General features: G+C 42.6%; 1 protein-coding gene across 4 annotated transcripts in view; it reads right to left on the bottom strand.

The window, feature by feature from the left end:
* The window catches only part of CDK18 (cyclin dependent kinase 18), a 93,764-nt gene that overhangs the window by 62,106 nt on the left and 13,553 nt on the right, over positions 1-18,105 (bottom strand). For all 4 annotated transcript variants that reach the window (XM_060277100.1, XM_035121848.2, XM_060277101.1 and 1 more), the window contains exon 2: positions 9,601-9,725. The gene's annotated coding sequence lies outside the window, so the exon portion shown is untranslated. The remainder of the gene's footprint in view (positions 1-9,600; positions 9,726-18,105) is intronic.

Here is an 18,105-nt window from a genome sequence, read left to right as displayed (position 1 = left end):
TTTAATCTGAGACTTTCTGCATGTAGGGTAGATGCTCTACCACTGAGCTATGGCCCTTGCAGCTGAAAGTTGCAGCAGCAGCAACACAGGTGGCAGCCTGGTGACAATTTTAGATCATCCAGAATACCCCAAATCTAGAGTCATCCTGAAGAACTGTTTGTGGCAGCTGCATTCCTCCCTCCTCCCCAAACAAAGAGAAAAGATGGAGAACACTTAGAGAAATGTCTGTGAAGTAACCATCTCTTTATGGAAAAAGAAAGAAAATGTTACAGGAAAATGTTGTCTTGAGAAAGTTATGGTCAGTCTACCCAGTATACAGAAGGAATCCTGTTCTCCTTGCTGTAAGGAGACTTAGGACTTTCTTATAAAAAGCAATGAGAAGATGGCTTTCTGAGAAACCCTCCAACCAAGGAAGCACAACTGGCTTTGGAAAAGTATCAAATAAACCAGCCCCCTTGAGTTTGAAGCACATACCTGAGCATGGTGATTGCCACTATTTGAGGCAAAAACATGGAGATGAACCTATCTTTGTTTTCTCCAGCTGAGCAGAAAATCCTTCCCAAGATCTTGCTATGCACTTGAAAGGGCAAGGGTTAAATCACTTTTAGCTGTAAGAAGCCTTTCTCTATGGTGGCTGCTGAGCCCATTACTCAGTACCTGAGAACAGAGAGGACAGAGCAAACTCCCTGCCTTACCAGCTCATCTCTCTCTCCACAGGACCCTGCCACTCAGTCAGGGTCTTGACATCTCACTGACAAAAAGGAAACAAAGCTTCCCTGCCAGGTGGTCACATTCTTGTCTGCAAGAAGTCAATTGGCATCCTGCTCATCAATATGTCTCTTGCAGCAAACTGCTAAAGCCTGAGATCAAAAACAATGTGAGTTACATGCAGTGCTCCCCGCCCCCTAAAAAATGCTTAGGGGTACTCTCATTTTGACTCAAGAAAATCACCATTTTATAGTTCAAATCAGGAAAAACAAATACAGTAAATGGACAAAAGTACAAAGATTCACAAAATGTTTAGGGGGTATGCGTACCCCAGCATACCCCCCCGGGGGGGGGGGAAGCACTGGTTACAGGAAAGAAAAACTTCTTCTGGGTTGCAGTAGCTTTTTGCTAGGCTGACCAAAATGGCAGAAATTGTCTTCTGCCCTATTTCAGCATGGTTAGAAATGGGACTATTTCTACCCTATCTATATCATGGGTGGGGAACCTGCTGCCCCAGATGTTGTTGGATCAAAACAGCTCCCATTAGCACCCAGCCACAGCTACATGGACTGAATGTACTTGCAGCTTCCCATTTGCCTGGTCATGCATTTCAGTACATATGTAGAAGAGTGGGTTGCCTTCTGGATGCATCTGAGATCTCCTAGTGCTAAAAAACCAAACTACTTTCAAGTAAATGGAAGTGACATACTTCACCACAAGTCAAGCAGCACAGATAAGAACCCAAATGTTATGAAGCATACAGTATGCATGCAAGCCTGGCACTTATTTTAGGAACGTTTAACATTGAACCTGAACATGCTCCAGAATTTGGCACTTCAAGGGGTAATGTAGTCAAGGGCAACCAAGATAAATCTCAAGTCATTTGATCGTATCAAAAGGGCACTTGCATATTTATTAAAGTTATTAACTTTGCTTACTTTGCTGCCTCCACCACATCCACAAACAGCCAAGCAGCAGAGTTTTCCCATGTGGTGAAGGGAATGCTTGACGCCTGTCCACAGAGTGCTGGGACTCTAAGAGGTCTGTGCTATGACAAGTTTGCCAGAGACTTTGAGTGTGGTCACTCTTAAAGAAGTGTTACCCTCTCTGGAGTGACAACTATTGAAAAGTCACTAATGCTAATTTTTTAGGTAAGGCACTTAGGAGGGTGATGGCAGTCTAGCTGCAGGCTCTTTTGGAAGAAATTCTTGCGCAATAAACCTACTTTTGCCAAATACCAGACTTTTCGCAACAAATAAAGTGACACGAAAATGCACTGGAAATTGTGGGACAACAGTTGCTTTGATTCAACACAGTATACCTCCCCACAAGTGAATGTTCATTAAGTATCATCAATGTCATCTAACCTGCCTGCAAACAAATCAGAATAAATGCTCAGAATGAAGGTCACCGAGAGTCACCTTCTTTTACTGTCTCTCCATCCCCATCCACCACTCCTGGTCCTAAACTGGGTAACTGTGCCCCTGAAAGACCAGGTGCGCAGCCTGGGAGTCATTTTGGACTCACAGCTGTCCATGGAGGCGCAGGTCAATTCTGTGTCCACGGCAGCTGTCTATCAGCTCTATCTGGTACGCAGGCTAAGACCCTACCTGCTTGCGGACTGCCTCGCCAGAGTGGTGCATGCTCTGGTTATCTCCCGCTTGGACTACTGCAATGCGCTCTATGTGGGGGCTACCTTTGAAGGTGACCCGGAAACTACAACTAACCCAGAATGCGGCAGCTAGACTGGTGACTGGGAGCGGCCGCCGAGACCACATAACACCGGTCTTGAAAGACCTGCACTGGCTCCCAGTACATTTCCTAGCACAATTCAAAGTGTTGGTGCTGACCTTTAAAGCCCTAAACGGCCTGGGTCCAATATACCTGAAGGAGCGTATCCACCCCCATCGTTCTGCCCGGACACTGAGGTCCAGCGCCGAGGGCCTTCTGGCGGTTCCCTCACTGCGAGAAGCAAAGCTACAGGGAACAAGGCAGAGGGCCTTCTCGGTAGTGGCACCCGCCCTGTGGAACACCCTCCCATCAGAGGTCAGAGAGATAAACAACTACCGGTACCTGACATTTAGAAAATACCTAAAGGCAGCCTTGTTTAGGGAAGTTTTTAATCTGTGATATTTTAATGTTTGTTGGAAGCCGCCCAGAGTGGCAGGGGAAGCCCAGCTAGATGGGCGGGGTATAAATAATAAATTATTATTATTATTATTATTACTACTACTCCAGACCAAAACAAAGTTTTCCTGATCAGGGACAAGCTATTGCGGCAAAATATGGATATTAGGGGTACTTCATAACACAGCCTTCTGAGCCTTTGCCCCATGCTGTGCATACAAACAACAGTCAGCACAAGACAATCAAGAAGGCAGGGAAAGTAAGTGGTATATATTGGAAATTTCAGATTCACACAAGTGAAGGAGGGTGGGAAGAAAGAAGGATCATATTCAATGAAAGGCAAAACTTTGAGTCTCATGTTGAGTGTCACATCCACCCTCAAAATAAACAAGAATCTAGCAACACCTTAAAGACTAAGAAATATGTTGCAGCATAATCTTCTATGAGCAACAGCCCACTTCTGTGGAATGTATAACAAATGCAAGAAGTATGAACCAGCTCTTACTGAAGCATGAGAAGCACACACACCTTTTGCCTGCCTTAGAGATCCCCTGGCCTTCATTCTTCACTTGTAATCAGATTCATCACTTGTGTCAACTTCTCTCCACCTGGGAATCTAAGCCTATTCTCTTCGGCTCAAGAGATTTACCAGCAACAAGTAAGTCCGCAGATGTTTTATGGGCGTTCCTTCCTTGTGCAGTAAATTGCCCAGCAGGAAGACTCCAGGCTTTTTGCTGTTTTAAGAAGGGAGTGATCAAGGTTGGTGTCTTTGCAAGTGTTGAGTCTGGGATGGTGTATAGGCATGCCCAAGGCCCTTGAAGATGAGAGTCTTTAAACTGAAATGAGGATGTGCGTATAAGAAGCAAAGGGAGCAGCTTCACCTGCGTTTCACTGAAGACCTAGCAACGTCCAGTAATGGGAGCAGCACTATAAAGCAGAATAGAGGGGGCTGCTTTCATTTTGGTATATTCACCTCTGCATAAAGAGAGAGAAACCGGCAGATAGTGCAGGGCTATCTCAGTCTAAGGCCTTTCATACTAGCCTGACAAGAGCGGAGCAGCTCAGACAGGAGACACTAAAATGACAGTAACTTTCTTTCTTTTTTTTAAACCTCATTAAATGAATCTACACCAGGAATCAATTATTTTACTGGACGTGATAAAATGCATCTTGTGTTTCCCTTGGCCGGGTAATGTACTACTATGTGCCAGCTTGTCAAGTCACACCCCAGTGCCCATGGCTTGTTCAATACCCATATTGTCTGCTTTCCTAGAGGGGCTCTTGTTGAACTGTAAAGAAGTTGGTTGTGTCAGCATTTTGCATGGTACACTCCTACTTTTCAAAGGATCACACGCCTTCAGCCAGTATCAATCAGTGTTATCACCACAGAGGTTCACAGAACTACAGCAGCATCTATCAAGAGAGGATCAAGGGATGATTTTTATAAAGCCACAGCACTACTCCTCCGCTACACATGGAGATGTGGTTTGAAATCTCCATCCTTCAGTCTTTCCATATCGTAGGATTTAATTTTAATTTTTTTACTTTCAGGCTCAAGCAGGGAGACTAAATAATGTTTTGAAAAATGGAATGTCATTTGTGGACTATGGGGATGAGACAGCCTGGAGCAAGGCTGGAGGCAGTGTTTCTCAAACATTTTCAGCTCTGGACCCCCCATTCTAAACTTGTTCTGCTTACCCTGAGCACAAAGCTAATCATCCATCTGGAAGGGCAAGTGCGCAGTGATGCTATGCACAGCTACTCACATGCAAGCCTAATGTACTGCAAGTGTCCATATGGACCAGGTCAAAAAATTATGAAAGGCTGAAGACAGAAATAAGATCAAGACAGCCCAGAGAGTGCTCATCATATGCTCTCTGAACTTACCTTCAAACCTGGACTTTCAGGCATGTCAGTGAATCAATCACTGGTTGGAGCCACTCACTCAGTCTTCCAAACATAACCCGCTTGGTTCATTGCTTGCAACCACTGCTACTTCGTCCTCCAATGGGGAAAGTTAAAGAAGTATTCAAAAGCTTATGGATTATGTTAACTGAACACATTATGTTAACTGAATATGTTAACTGAACGTTGAGGTGCGCCAATCAGTGTTTTAGCACATTATCACAAACCACAAATCATATGCCTGTGCAAAGCCTTAAAATGACTTCTCCAACATCAAAGGTGATCTCGGCAGTGCATTTACTGACCCAATCTTGCCTAAATCTACACACATCCTCAAACCAAATCACTTGGCTATTTTCCCCAGGCAATGAGTCAACACTGAGAAGCACAGAAGTGGCACTGACACTACAATAAAAAGCTCCCATACAGACACTGTGGGTTGGTGTAGGCTGGCTACTTCTTTCTTTCCCTTTCCTATTTTTAATTAATGCTTTCATTATCTCTACATCCTTGCCACACTCCAGTCCACACAGAGCTCCCAGGATCCCCAGAGTCATGAAAAGCCTATGACTGTTCCACTTCAGACATCGAAAATGTCAGCTTGCCATCAATCCAACCACAGAAGGAAATAGTGGGGAGACGACTGCAAGTTAAGAATGCTGCCCTTTAGTGAGCAGAGGTTCTGCTACTTGCGACAGCTAAGACTAGCCATCTTACTTTTCCTCTGCGCTGTCCTTAATTATTTCTTCTTAGTGTCATGTGGGAGCAAGTGATTAAAGCAGAGGGAGTGGGATCCAAGGTATCAGGCTTCTATTCCTGGCTTGGAAAGAAAGCGAGACAGAGCAATTAAGAGAAGCAAGTCTCTTGGGCTCAGTTCACAGCTCAAAGGAAAAAGCAAGTGTTTGGCTAGGAGGTGGGAAAAGTGCATGAATGACTGATTCTCAGAGATGGTTACAGGTAGGTAGCCGTGTTGGTCTGGATCGAAGTAAAATAAAAAAATTCCTTCAGTAGCACCTTAAAGACCAACTAAGTTTTTATTTTGGTATGAGCTTTCGTGTGCATGCACACTTCTCCTTCTGAAGAAGTGTGCATGCACACGAAAGCTCATACCAAAATAAAAACTTAGTTGGTCTCAGAGATGGGTTTACTTTGCAAAGCAAAAATCGAATATAAACTCTAGTTCTACGGTCTGCATACATTACCCAAGTTTGTATACAAATGCCAGATTATTTTACAGGCAGTTATACATGTCTGCTTCAGCTAGCAATGTTAAGCAAGTGCCAGTGGCTGGAGGAGAGGAGCTATTTTTGCAATCAGAAGGACTAGAAACATGTTTTTATTTTTAAAAAACTAAACTAACTAACTAACTAACTAACTAACTAACTAACTAACTAACTACCGTAATCAGGGCTGCAAGCTTACAAGTGGGAATTTCAGCATCCAGCACAACTATTAAAGGTGAGGGATTCTGTTCTCTTTTCCATCTGGCCACCGTAATCATAACATGTTATTGTTATCTTTTATTTATTTAATGAAGCTGAAGCCATTAGCCATTAGAAAACAACACAGAATAAAATATATTACACAGTTAAAATAATTATTAAAACTTGGCATTCTGTCAAATAAAAATTTGCTGTGCTGAAGAATTTAACTTGGCATCCCCACAAAGCTATAAACTGCCACTCTGAAGAAAAATCAGCTACCTTTTCAGAAATGTAAAGGGACCTGTCCCCCCCCAATAAAAAGTTAATCAAGTGCCAATAATCATAACATAGATCTTCTCAGCACCAAAAATTCAAGCTTCCAAGCTGCAATTGCAGGCATGTGGATAACACACAGACCTACATATGATCTGGAATGATGCAAAGGGATGCAGGCTAAGGATAATTCTGGATGTTACATAATACAGGTGGAACAGGAAATAGAATGGGCTGGTGCTCCCTGTTCTCCCTGTGTGTTCACACAGTTCTAATTTGACATCTTCTCTTGCAGTCAGATGTGACAAGCCACCTCCCAGAGGTTACCATTCAAGCAACACACACATTCACAAAGTTCGTCTATTTCCCTTTTAAGCAGAGATTGGATGGCAATCTGTCAAGGATGTTTAAGTTGAGATTCCTGCATTGTAGGGGGTTGGACTTGATGACCCTCAACTCTATGATTCCATGAACAAATTTGTGAGATGAACCTGCACTGGTCCATTCTTGCTGCACCTTTTCAAGGTTGCTTATTCTTCTACTGGCACCCTATGCTTCAGGATAATCTCTTGGTCTATCTTGGATTACTCATAGTTTTGGAGCTCAGTCCATAGCAAGCAGAAAACATGGAGAAAATATTGCAATTGTTTTTAAAGGCAGAATTATGAAGCTTATTCTGACACAAATCAGTCCCTCAACTCCATCAGTTTCAAAATGCCATTAAGAAAATATTGTTTCTGGAGGCAGCAAACAGCAAGCATGCTTTATTTTTTAAGGGGGGGAATCAATAACAGTTCTTTTGTAGAAATATAATGCATAGCATTGTTATTTTGTTTTCACTGCCCACACTGAAATGACTACATAGAACAATTAAGGGGCTATTGTGACTACCTAGGCATTAGTACCCTATCTTATGGAGCAGCTTCAGGTTCTGAGCCTGATGCTGGTGACCAGGGGCACACTGGACCACATCCCACAGCAACAAGGTCCATAGAACCAGGGCAGACACCCTCACAAGCACCCTTCCCATTCCAATACCATAGGGAGTGCACCAAGTGGGAAATCATGGAGCAAAGGAGAAACGTGGGTTTTTAGACCAGGAGGCTGGCCCTTTTCAGAATCTCTAGTGCTCCAAGGAAGGGGGTGGAGCCTAACAAACGGGCTGGAGGCAGGTGCTCAATAGGACTCAGTTCACCACCAGCCCCCACAGAGTCAAATTGCTAATTCTCCTTGCTGCCATGCACAGAGTGCTTCTCCTTGGGACCAGAACAGGGCAGCCACTAAAATGAACATTAGGCTGGTCAGATGAAAAATGATAGGGCCCCAGCACCTTTAATAATTATGCAGGGCAGTGAATTTTAGCATGAACCATCTGTCACACAAGGAAGCGTCCCAATGGATCAGCCTTTATTTCTCTATCAGATGACCTGGCATTTTGCCCAATCCTCCCACAAACCTGGGTGGGTCGGTGGAAGAGGAGTCCAACTTTGCCTTCCCCAGTAGCATGGGGTTAGCAGCCTCTTCTGCTTTTGCAGAAGAAAGCCAAATCTCCAGCTAAAGGCCAAAGGGTACAATATTCCCTGGACTTTCCGCCTAGTAAGAACTCAGCAGCAGGAGCTGTAATAAAAGACGGCAGTTACCCCATTTTCTTATCCTGGCTTAATGAACCAGTTTTGCAACAGGGGCAATAAATAATAGATTACTCTCAGAAGCTGGTGTAGCAGCAGTGCTGCTGCTGCTGCATAACACTAGCCGCATAAGTCTCACTGTCGTGGGGCTCCCAATCTATGCTACTTAAAGCTGCTACACAGCCACATCATACAAAGCCAGGAAACCAAACAGTGTGTCCCCCCCTGTCAAAGGCTAAACTACTCTGTCATTCAGTTGTGGATTATGCCCCCTCCCTTCAAGAGCCTTTGTTATAGTCTTTGCAATGCAGGTACAGACCTTTGTACTCTTCCAGGCCCTTTAAATTTGACTGATATATTTTATTGCATTCTGATATAGATTTCTCTTCTAAATTCTAAATGGCTTTCTCTTTGCTACCCTGTTTCTCATATTTTAAGACATTCCCATAAAATAAGCCATAGCAGGATTTTTAAGCATTCAATGAATATAAGCCATACCCCGAAAATAAGACATAGTGATAGGCGCAGCAGCAATGCTGGCCGCGGCAGGAGGAGGAAAAAAATAAGACATCCCTTGAAAATAAGCCATAGTGTGTTTTTTTGAGGGGAAAATAAATATAAGACATGTCTTATAATATGAGAAACACGGTATTTTCATATTCAATTTTAACATTTATTTTAGGCTGGTCTTTTTAATGCTGTTTTGGTAATGTTTTGTGTGAGTTTTTGTGATGTCATCCCCATTCTATAATACCACAGCATTTTGACATTTGTTGAAATAAGTTGAATACTGCTTAATACCACAGTTTCAAAGTGGCATACGATAGAGATACAGCCCAAAATCAGGGTCCCTCCAGACTGCTGCTTTTGAGGAGGGTGTTCTACAATATGTCATTGACACAACCATAGTGCATTAGAGGTGGAATTACAGAACACCCGTACACCATTTTACTTTTGGTTGTTTTGCGATGCTTCACTTATGCTATCCCATTATGGCCATCCAGGGGGCACGCTTTCAGTATACAGTGGTCCCCCGACTTACGAAGTACTCGACTTACGAAAATTTTGAGTTACGAATGGAAAAAAAATGGCCACACGCTTACGTTTTTCCCCGACATCCGAAAAGAAAACCATTGCAGTTTAGATGGGGTTTTTTTGACTTACAAATTTTAGATGCGGTTTACTCGACTTACGAATTTTTCCGTTTCAAATGCATTCCTGTGGGAAACTGCTTTTTTCGACTTACAAACCTTTCAACCTACGAATGTGCATTCGGAACGGATTAAATTCGTAAGTCGAGGGATTACTGTAGTACAACAAAAGTGGGACCGCCCCCAGAGTCACAGGATTTCAGCAGGAAGCTATGGGACATGCACTACTGGAAATGAAGCAGTATGTCCAACCCAAAACTTTTGAAGGTCCAAACAATATTAAAAACAGGATTGTGTATAACCACCCCGATGCCACCATTATCACAAATGATCACGAAAGAACAGTTAAAAGGAGGGTAAAGAAGGGTGTTCTTGTGTACTTACCTTTTCCGTCACACCAAGGATCACTGCAGGAGTGCCCTTTCCCTCCAATTACTTATTGCCAAAGGATCTCCTCTACGTATGCTGCATGCTGTTTTACTGCACAATAGCCAGACCTGCACTGCATTCTGTAAAAAAGACAAAGAACCAAACAGCCTGTCATAGCCAGCTCTTGTTCATTTATTTCAGTTCTTTTAAAAATGTTTTCTTTTTTCAAAAGTGCATAGTCTGCTTTGGGGGCCTCTATGAGTGTGGGCGGATGTATTTAATTGGGTTCTACTGATAAAGTGCCATAATAAGGCAAGCTAGTCTGGAAAAGGGTTGTGAGAAAGCTATTTCAGGGTGAAAGGAGGATTGGTAGGGTTGCAAGCAGGGGTCCAGAGCAGCATAGAACCACCCGACTTCTGCTTAGAAACATCCAGTGAAGGAAAGTCCACAACCTCCTGAGGGAGTCCGTTCCACTGTCAAACATTATGTTTTGGATTTTGGACAAGTTCAAAACCTTCCTCCCAAAAGATATATTTCAGGTCAGTCAGTGATGTGGGGCAGAAAACTTTCAGTGGAAAATTTTCTGTTTCATAAGTCTGTTAGTAACAATGAATGTACACTAATTGCAAATGCAATATTAGGCAAGCTTAGCAGCTTCAAGATGTTTGGCTTTGTTTAATAAATATAAGTACTGTAATATAAACAGGCTAAATTGGATCACTGAAGGGGTTGGGGTCAGTAGACGCATATGGAATTTTGAGAAAAGTGCTCTGGGCACCAGCCACAAACGTTGCATAACAGAAAATGGCTGCCACCTCTAAAAAAGCGGGGTGGGGTGGGGGTGGGAATAGAGGACTACAAAATGGTATAGACATGTCCCCACCCCCAATAAATGGGGGGAAAGGCACCTCCATCAGCACTTGCTCACATAAAAAAGCTCATCGCACCTCTCCCCTGTTCAGAATGGATGAAAGGGAGGGTGCCCAATTCTGGAATCTAGTGACACAAGGGAAGATTCAAGGGGGGTGTTCAATGTAGAAATGGCTGAGCCAGTACAAACAGGAACTGAGCAGGAAGATTGAATAGTTTCTTGAGTACTGTGGATTTCTGAGGGCATATTTCCTGAGACCTTTCAAGGGTGACTTAGGAGATACTGGTGGGTGTACTGTGACCTTTGGCTAGTCACACTTCTCTGAAGTCTCTCAGCCTCACTCACCTTACAGAGTGTTGTGGGGAAGGAAGGGAAAGGAGATTGTTAGCCGCTTTGAGACTCCTTAGGATAGGGATAAACCAGGATATCAAATCCAAACTCTTCTTCTTCTCCCACTGGAAACCCCTGCTCTAGGGGTTGCTATGATTAAACCTGAAAGTTCACACCACTGGGCCTTGTCACAAGCTAAAAGCAGAAGGTCTCAGGTCTGTAAGGACTTTTTCACAAATGGGTTAAGAGGCAACATAGCCCTAGGCTATAGAATAACAGGTGGCTGCCCAAACTGGTCTCCTGAGGGCACCTCCTGCCTCACCAGTCCCAGGTGCCTTATAGGATGTTCCAGGTAATTTGAATATCTGCTGACATGGGTAAACTATGTAATCGCAGACTTTGAAGAATGACAGACTTCAACTACTAATTTGATTAAATCACTATGACACATACTGCCTCTTAAATTAGGTTATCACTTTGCATTTGAATCAAAAGGAAATATATTCTGAACAAAATTCCAGCAGAATAAAATTAGAATGTTCAGTCCTTAAATTTCCCGTTGTTTTGCTGTGTCCCTTTCATTCATGCATTTCCCTGCATATTTGTTTCACTATTAACTCACGGATATAATTTCATAAAAAGGTAGGAGACCTGTAATTGAAGACATAGTTATTGTCATTTTTGTTAAGCATATTAAGGATTATTTGTAGAAGTTATAGAACAGAAGACATTCTCCTCCACCTCTGAGCAATTTACAATCTAAATAACTTGCTTATGTTCTCTTTCCAATTCTAAAAAAGTCATACAAAGAAATACAATGGGATTTGATTATTCAGATATTCCATACTTTCAGATCTGGAAGTTCTGGTTTCCTTATTCTGCCAAGCAATATGAAATGACCAGTAGCAACCCAGTGGGAACTGCATTTAGAATTCAGATTCTATTTTATTTAGAAACAAAAACAAAAAAACCAGTCTGATTCACACTTGAATCTACATGCCACTCAGTGTCACGTAATGACATCATTTAAGCCCTGCTCAGTCATACTCTGAACTCTGAGGGGTAAAGATTGTCCCCTCACCTGATGCAATTTCAGCACAATGCCTGAAAGAGCCTATATGCTGACCAAGTGTGCTTATGTAGGCTCTGTCTGCACAATAAGGGCTCTGCCTATTTCAAGGGTCCCAGGTTACTCACAGGCATTCAGGTTCTTTCAGACGTTACAATGAACATGCATCAATAACGGGATCAGCAGGCACGGACTATCTCAACCCCCTTCTCTATGCAAGTTCAGGGATACAACATCTAACAGTGTTTCCCTATAGCTGACATGTGAACTACCGTAGCAATTTATCTGTAGCATTTGTTCTGCAGTGAGTGCTATCTTGCATATGCAAATTAGAGGTCCAGGGAGGCCTGGGCCACCTCCAGCTGTTGAGGCCTCAAGCCATACTAAAAATAAAAATAAAACAATGCACAAAAACAAAATAAGGCACGCATACGGAAAAATAGTTGCTTGTTTATATAATCAGCTGAGCTGAGAGGACACATTCATCAGAGTCTAATCTTGTGTTTTATTAATATTTCCACACATTTCTAACTCTTCAATATGACATAATCAACATCAGTTAACGAAACAAAATTAATTTCCCTCCACACCAAATCACTGCTCTTACTAGCAAAAATTTGGAGCTCTAAGTCTTACCCAGTAGCAGCACCAGATTTAGGGTGGTGCAGGTGGCTCTCCTGCACAGGATGCTAAGCCAAGACGCACAACAACAACAACAACAACATATATTTATACAGGTACCTACTAATAAGATCCATTCAAAAAGCAACTGTACCAAAAGGAATTATTGTGAAAATAAGAAATATTTAGGGGCATGTGCCCAATTTTGTCCTCAGTCAGGGCGCCATATTACCAAAGTCTGCCCCTGCCAGTAGCTCCTGCAACACACAGCCCACATTGTTCCAGGCAGTGGGATGCCTGGAGCATCATTTGCAATTGTCTCTGGGGAAGTTTCCATTCTTTGTTGAAAGCATGCAGTGTGGGTGGGTTTGCTCTACTTCAGTTGGGAGAATAATTGCTGCAGGCTTAGCGAGGGGTAGAAGGAGGTGGTGAGAAGTTATTAGAAATTAGGAGAGTTGTGCCCATTACTTTCCAGAACAAATTGGTAGGCAGCAAGGGAAATAAAAACCACAGCAAGAGAGTGAGACAGGCATCATGTTCCAACATCTCATGCACGCCTGATTGATTTGAGGCCGCACATTTGGTAAGAGCTCAGATGAAGTACCTATTTCTAAGCCAGGCTGAAAAGATCACTGCAGCAGAACAGTTTCCTCAAATGAACTCCCTGAATGTTCTCATTTGCCCTCAATTGGTGGACATTCCTCAGGTTTGGTGAAGCTTGGTAAGACCCACCCTACGCTGTATTGGAGGCAAAGTATTACAGCCTGCTAAAACTCTACATTCCTATAAATTCTTTTACATGAGTCTCTGTGGTTTGATGTCTTACCAGCCCACTCTGCACTTAGCTGAACTCTTTCCTTCATGGTGCACCATTAGCGATTTGAAGTAAGCTACATTTGACCTTTATACTAGGGGCCCAATCCAAAGACAGCAACAGAGCAACACAATGAATATTTAGTCAGAAGTAAGTCCCACTGAATTCAAATAAAACGTGCAAAGGATAGAAGCCATACCATGCTTAAGTCCCTGTAATATAAACAGGATATGATTAACACAAGTCCTATGGAGATCAATAGGGCTTGACTAGCATTTCCTGGTTCAGGTGTGGAGCTTGCACAAATGGCTTGCTCCTTTGCAGGTGGGATCCAGTCACATACTGACAAGTTCAGTTTGGGCAATTAATGTGGATTTGTGGTCCATGTGCACCAACCCTGCTTCCAAATCCTGAACTTTCACCCAGTCTTCTTGCAGTAAGGGAAGTGATGAGAAAATCACTGGGCAACAATATATTGATATGATCCTGCTAAGCCTCTCTGCAAACTTTGTGCAAGCAAATCAGGAAGAATAAACAGGTCGCCAGGAAGTGACCAGACAGCAATTGACATCAAATTGTCCCTGTATAGAGCTAATTTGAAATTTCTGAGGAAAGTGAAGAAAAATAAATGCTTGCTTTCAATAGTTAGTACCTTCTAGCCCTCTATATTCATTTGCAAGAACAGTACAAATCATGTAGTTCATTATAAAATGGAAGCAGCAACCTTTTGGTATTTAGCTATGCTAGGGACTCCACTGGTATCTGGAAGCAAGTTGGCAGCACAGATGCATAATTGTGAAGACAGATGTACTTGTGAACAGGGGTGGGTGGGTGGGTGGCTTTCGTCGCAGAATGAGCTTTGCTTTTCTACACCTTCCCTCTTGCAAAGACAGGTGTAAAGCTTGGGCATTAAATCCCAATTGCTTTTGTTCCTGCTCAGTCCTCCCTCCCCTTCCTTCCCAAACTTCAAGGAGGTAATACATTTTTGTATATGTTCATATTCAAGCTATCTGTTTAAAATCTTTGTTCAGACAAAAAACAATTCAAAAATTTCTCAAAGGGGGTGGATGTTTGCTTTGCGAGTGACATGAGGGCTAGCCAATCACTACTGTGCAAATCTGGAAATTAGAAACAATAACTTAAGTTGCACATGTGCCTAAACAGCGATACATATGCATTCACAATGGGCCAAGGGATAAAGCTACATATGTCCCTATTTATCCTATGACTAGACTAGTCTAATTTATGTGTTGTCTTTTTCACAAAATAAATTATGTTCAAAGCAGATCACAAAAAACATGGTTTTGAAATGTGGTTTCAAAAACAATATTTCAATAAGAATATAGCTAACAGTTCAAGACATGAAAGCATTTCAGCAGCAAATTTTAGGAAAAACCCCCCATAATGCGACATTCCAAGTACAACACAATATCCATGTAGGCACATTTCAAGACAAACACCAGAAGTGTAGGAAGCATATTAGAGACCAGGGACAGTTGGTATCTCTCTGGGACTGAACTCAAATCTGCACATATAAGATGCAACTAGTCTATATGCTACCATGGCAACTTTGGGGCTAGTTTTAACATCTAACTAGCAAACACACGCAAATGCATTCTAAAACAGGGGGGTTACTATATCGCAGTTGAGTTCCAGGCACCTGTCTCTTGGTCACACACCACGTGAGGGAGGTCTCATTGTATTCTCCTCACATCATCATTTTCATCAATTTGATTTATTAACCACCCTTCACCATAAGGTCCCATTATTCAGTGGTGTGTCTGATGCAAGGTGTGTGCATGTAGGGCTGGGCCCTACATTTTGAAGCATACCACGCAAGGTGCTGGTACTACATCCTAAACAAGTGAACAATCCAGTTCTCCAGTCCTAGGCTCTACTACTGCTACTTCTGTAACAGGCCCAAGACATTTTGCTGCCTGAGGCAGGGCAACAAGTCTCTCCCCGTCCCCTCGGGGGAAGCTGCATATCTCCCGGGAAGCTGGTCATATTATTTTGGCAGCCAACGCAGAAAATCTGCATGTGGTTTTCTCTGGCAGTAAAAGTGAGGTTACAGGGAACCAGGCAGAGGGCCTTCTTGGTAGTGGTGCCCACCCTGTGGAACGCCCTCCCATCAGATGTCAAGGAAATAAACAAGTATCTGACTTTTAGAAGGCATCTGAAGGCAGCCCTGTTTAGGGAAATTTTTAATGCCTGGTGTTTTATTGCGCTTTTAATTCTGTTGGGAGCCGCCCAGAGTAGCTGGGGAAACCCAGCCAGAAGGGCAGGGTATGTATGTATGTATGAATGAATGTATAAATAAGTACAACAATAAATTAAATAACTTAGCACTTCCCTGTCGCATCAGGACACCCCAAATTGGTTGCCTCATTCCGGATAACAGTAGGATAATGGCCCTAGCTCCTTCATCCAAACAACTTTGCTTTGCTGTGTCCAGTCCCTCTCTTAGCAAGGCAAGCTCAAAGTGAACAAGGAACTGAAGGCTTTTATTCCTCCAGGGCTGGGTGACCCCAGAAGATAACTTCCTTTCTTTCTCAAGGAGAAGGCCTTGAAGGAGCAGACCTCTGCTGTGGATCCTACCTCTTTCTGCCAATTTATAGCCTTACTTGCAGCCTTACTTCACAGAGAATGGATTACTTGGTTTTCCCCACAAGAAGTAGTACAGATCCAGCTTCTGAACATCCTGATCCATGTCAGGTTGTCATAGTCTAATGGGGTCAAGATGCTCCTTTCTGTTATCATTTTTCTATAACACATGAAACAAATTGCTTCTGCAGGTTCAGTGCCAACACAAGCCTTAGCTTCTTAATTAAGAGTAGCATACATGGCATTTTCACCAGCTTTCACAAAATACTTGCATCCAAAAGTGCCAATAAAGAAAGAAAGGTACAGGACTACACAGCAACCAACAACAAAACCCTGTGGATTCTGCAGTTATAGAGTCACGGTTTTCTGCAGTTTGATAGATTTTGAACCAACATTCATACTATCCCTATAAAATCTGACTAGTAGCTGCTAAGAATTATCATCTAGAATCTGGAAATATTCACAGCTCAGAGAAACCACAGTTTCTGCCCTCGTGACCTTCACAGTACAGTACCTCCCACACAGATACATACGGTACATCACTTCTCATTATGCAATTCTTTGCAAATTAAGTGTGCTGCAATTCTGTGAGCAGGTCAACTTTTGATGCTAAACTTACACCATTTAAATTCATTTGAAAAATACCCTTCATAATTTGAGCAGCAGCTGTAGCTTATTCAGATATCCTTACTGCAGATACTGTACCTGCTACTTATCACCATCATCGCCAGGGCTAGGGAAATAATACTGAATTCATGGAAATCAAATTGCAATAAATAAATAAAAACTAGCATATGAAACTGGCAAGACAAAGGTGTGACTCACATGACCTCCTACTGAATATGCCTATATTCATGTTCCAGGGATAGATCTGCATTTTGATAATTTGAGTTCTCCTTGTGACTTGGCAATTCTTACACTGCCATACTGAAGAGAAAGAGAGGAGGCTACCCCATCCAAAATCAGGTGAGCGGAGTTGAGTTGATAGTTAGGTCATGCAGCAGGGATCTCATCACATTAGAAGCCTCTTGTTGAGTAGGCCTAGTGCTATCATGCACTTTTAAAATTCCTTCCATGCAGAGATGGCTGTTGCCTTGATATGCAGCAGGAGAGCACAGAAAAGTTCCCTATCCTGAAAACCTAAAGAACACTAGGGATACAACACAGAATCACTATCATATTTACACATAGATAGGGAAGAGCAAGTGAATAATGTGCCCAAAGCCGCACACAGAAAAAGTGTGTATGAGTCACCTGCCCAACAGTGCAACCTACTCATGTTGTTGGACCTGATGCTTCTGGGCAGAACAAGGAGGGCAGCAAAACCTTGCTGTGCATCTTTCTTGGAAATGATTGAACACCCTCTCTACCTCATGCTGTGTTCTGTCATCTCCCCAGCCTCCCAAAGTTCACCCCCCCCTTTCTCTCCCTCTCTTTCTTTTGAAAGTGTTACTGTACTAATTTCTCAAGGACACCAGAATCAGAGTTGCTTGCATGCAGAGAAATATTCAGCCTGTGTGGGAGACTGAACGGCTGCGGCTGCCTCAGAACAAGAGATCGGAGAGTTTCAAAGAGGAAGAAGAGTGGGTGAGTGAAGTAGACCAAGCACAGGAACAAGATCTGAATACATCTGAGGTGGGGAAGAATACAAATTTTAATTCACTCTGTATCTCTTACAAGTTCTCAGCGGTGTTCCCTTTGTGGGGAGGGGTGGCTTATGTTTTGTGAGGTTTCTGCAAATTTATCCATCAGCTACAAAGTTCCTTCCATGGGGTGGCTCAAGTTGACTCTCTGAACTGATGGGAGTGGGGAGGGCACATTCTCAGATCAGCTTAGGTTAAATGACTGTTTTTTATCAGAAAAAGGCTACCCAGTAAGATGTAATAAATGGGTATTTGGAAAAGGGCCTTTTCAGTGGTGGTACCCAGTTTTGGAATACTCTCCTCCAAAAGGTCTTGCTCGGCATCTGCTCAGATACCTTTCTGGCATCAGGTGAATATATTTTGAACTATTTTACTTGGATTAGTTTTATGCTGCATTTATAAATATGCTGTTGTTTGCAGCTGACTTTAATATATTAGTTTATGCTTTTAATAATTTTAGCATAAGCCACTCAGATATTTTAAGGGCAAAGTATACATCTAAACAAGAAATATGCGAACCATTGAACAGTTAGAAAAATAATTTGTATGTGTTGGATACACCATTATA

This window comes from Zootoca vivipara, chromosome 7, assembly GCF_963506605.1.
Source record: "Zootoca vivipara chromosome 7, rZooViv1.1, whole genome shotgun sequence".
In the NCBI taxonomy this organism is placed as follows: Eukaryota; Metazoa; Chordata; class Lepidosauria; order Squamata; family Lacertidae; genus Zootoca; species Zootoca vivipara.
This window is presented reverse-complemented; position numbering and strand designations above follow the sequence as displayed.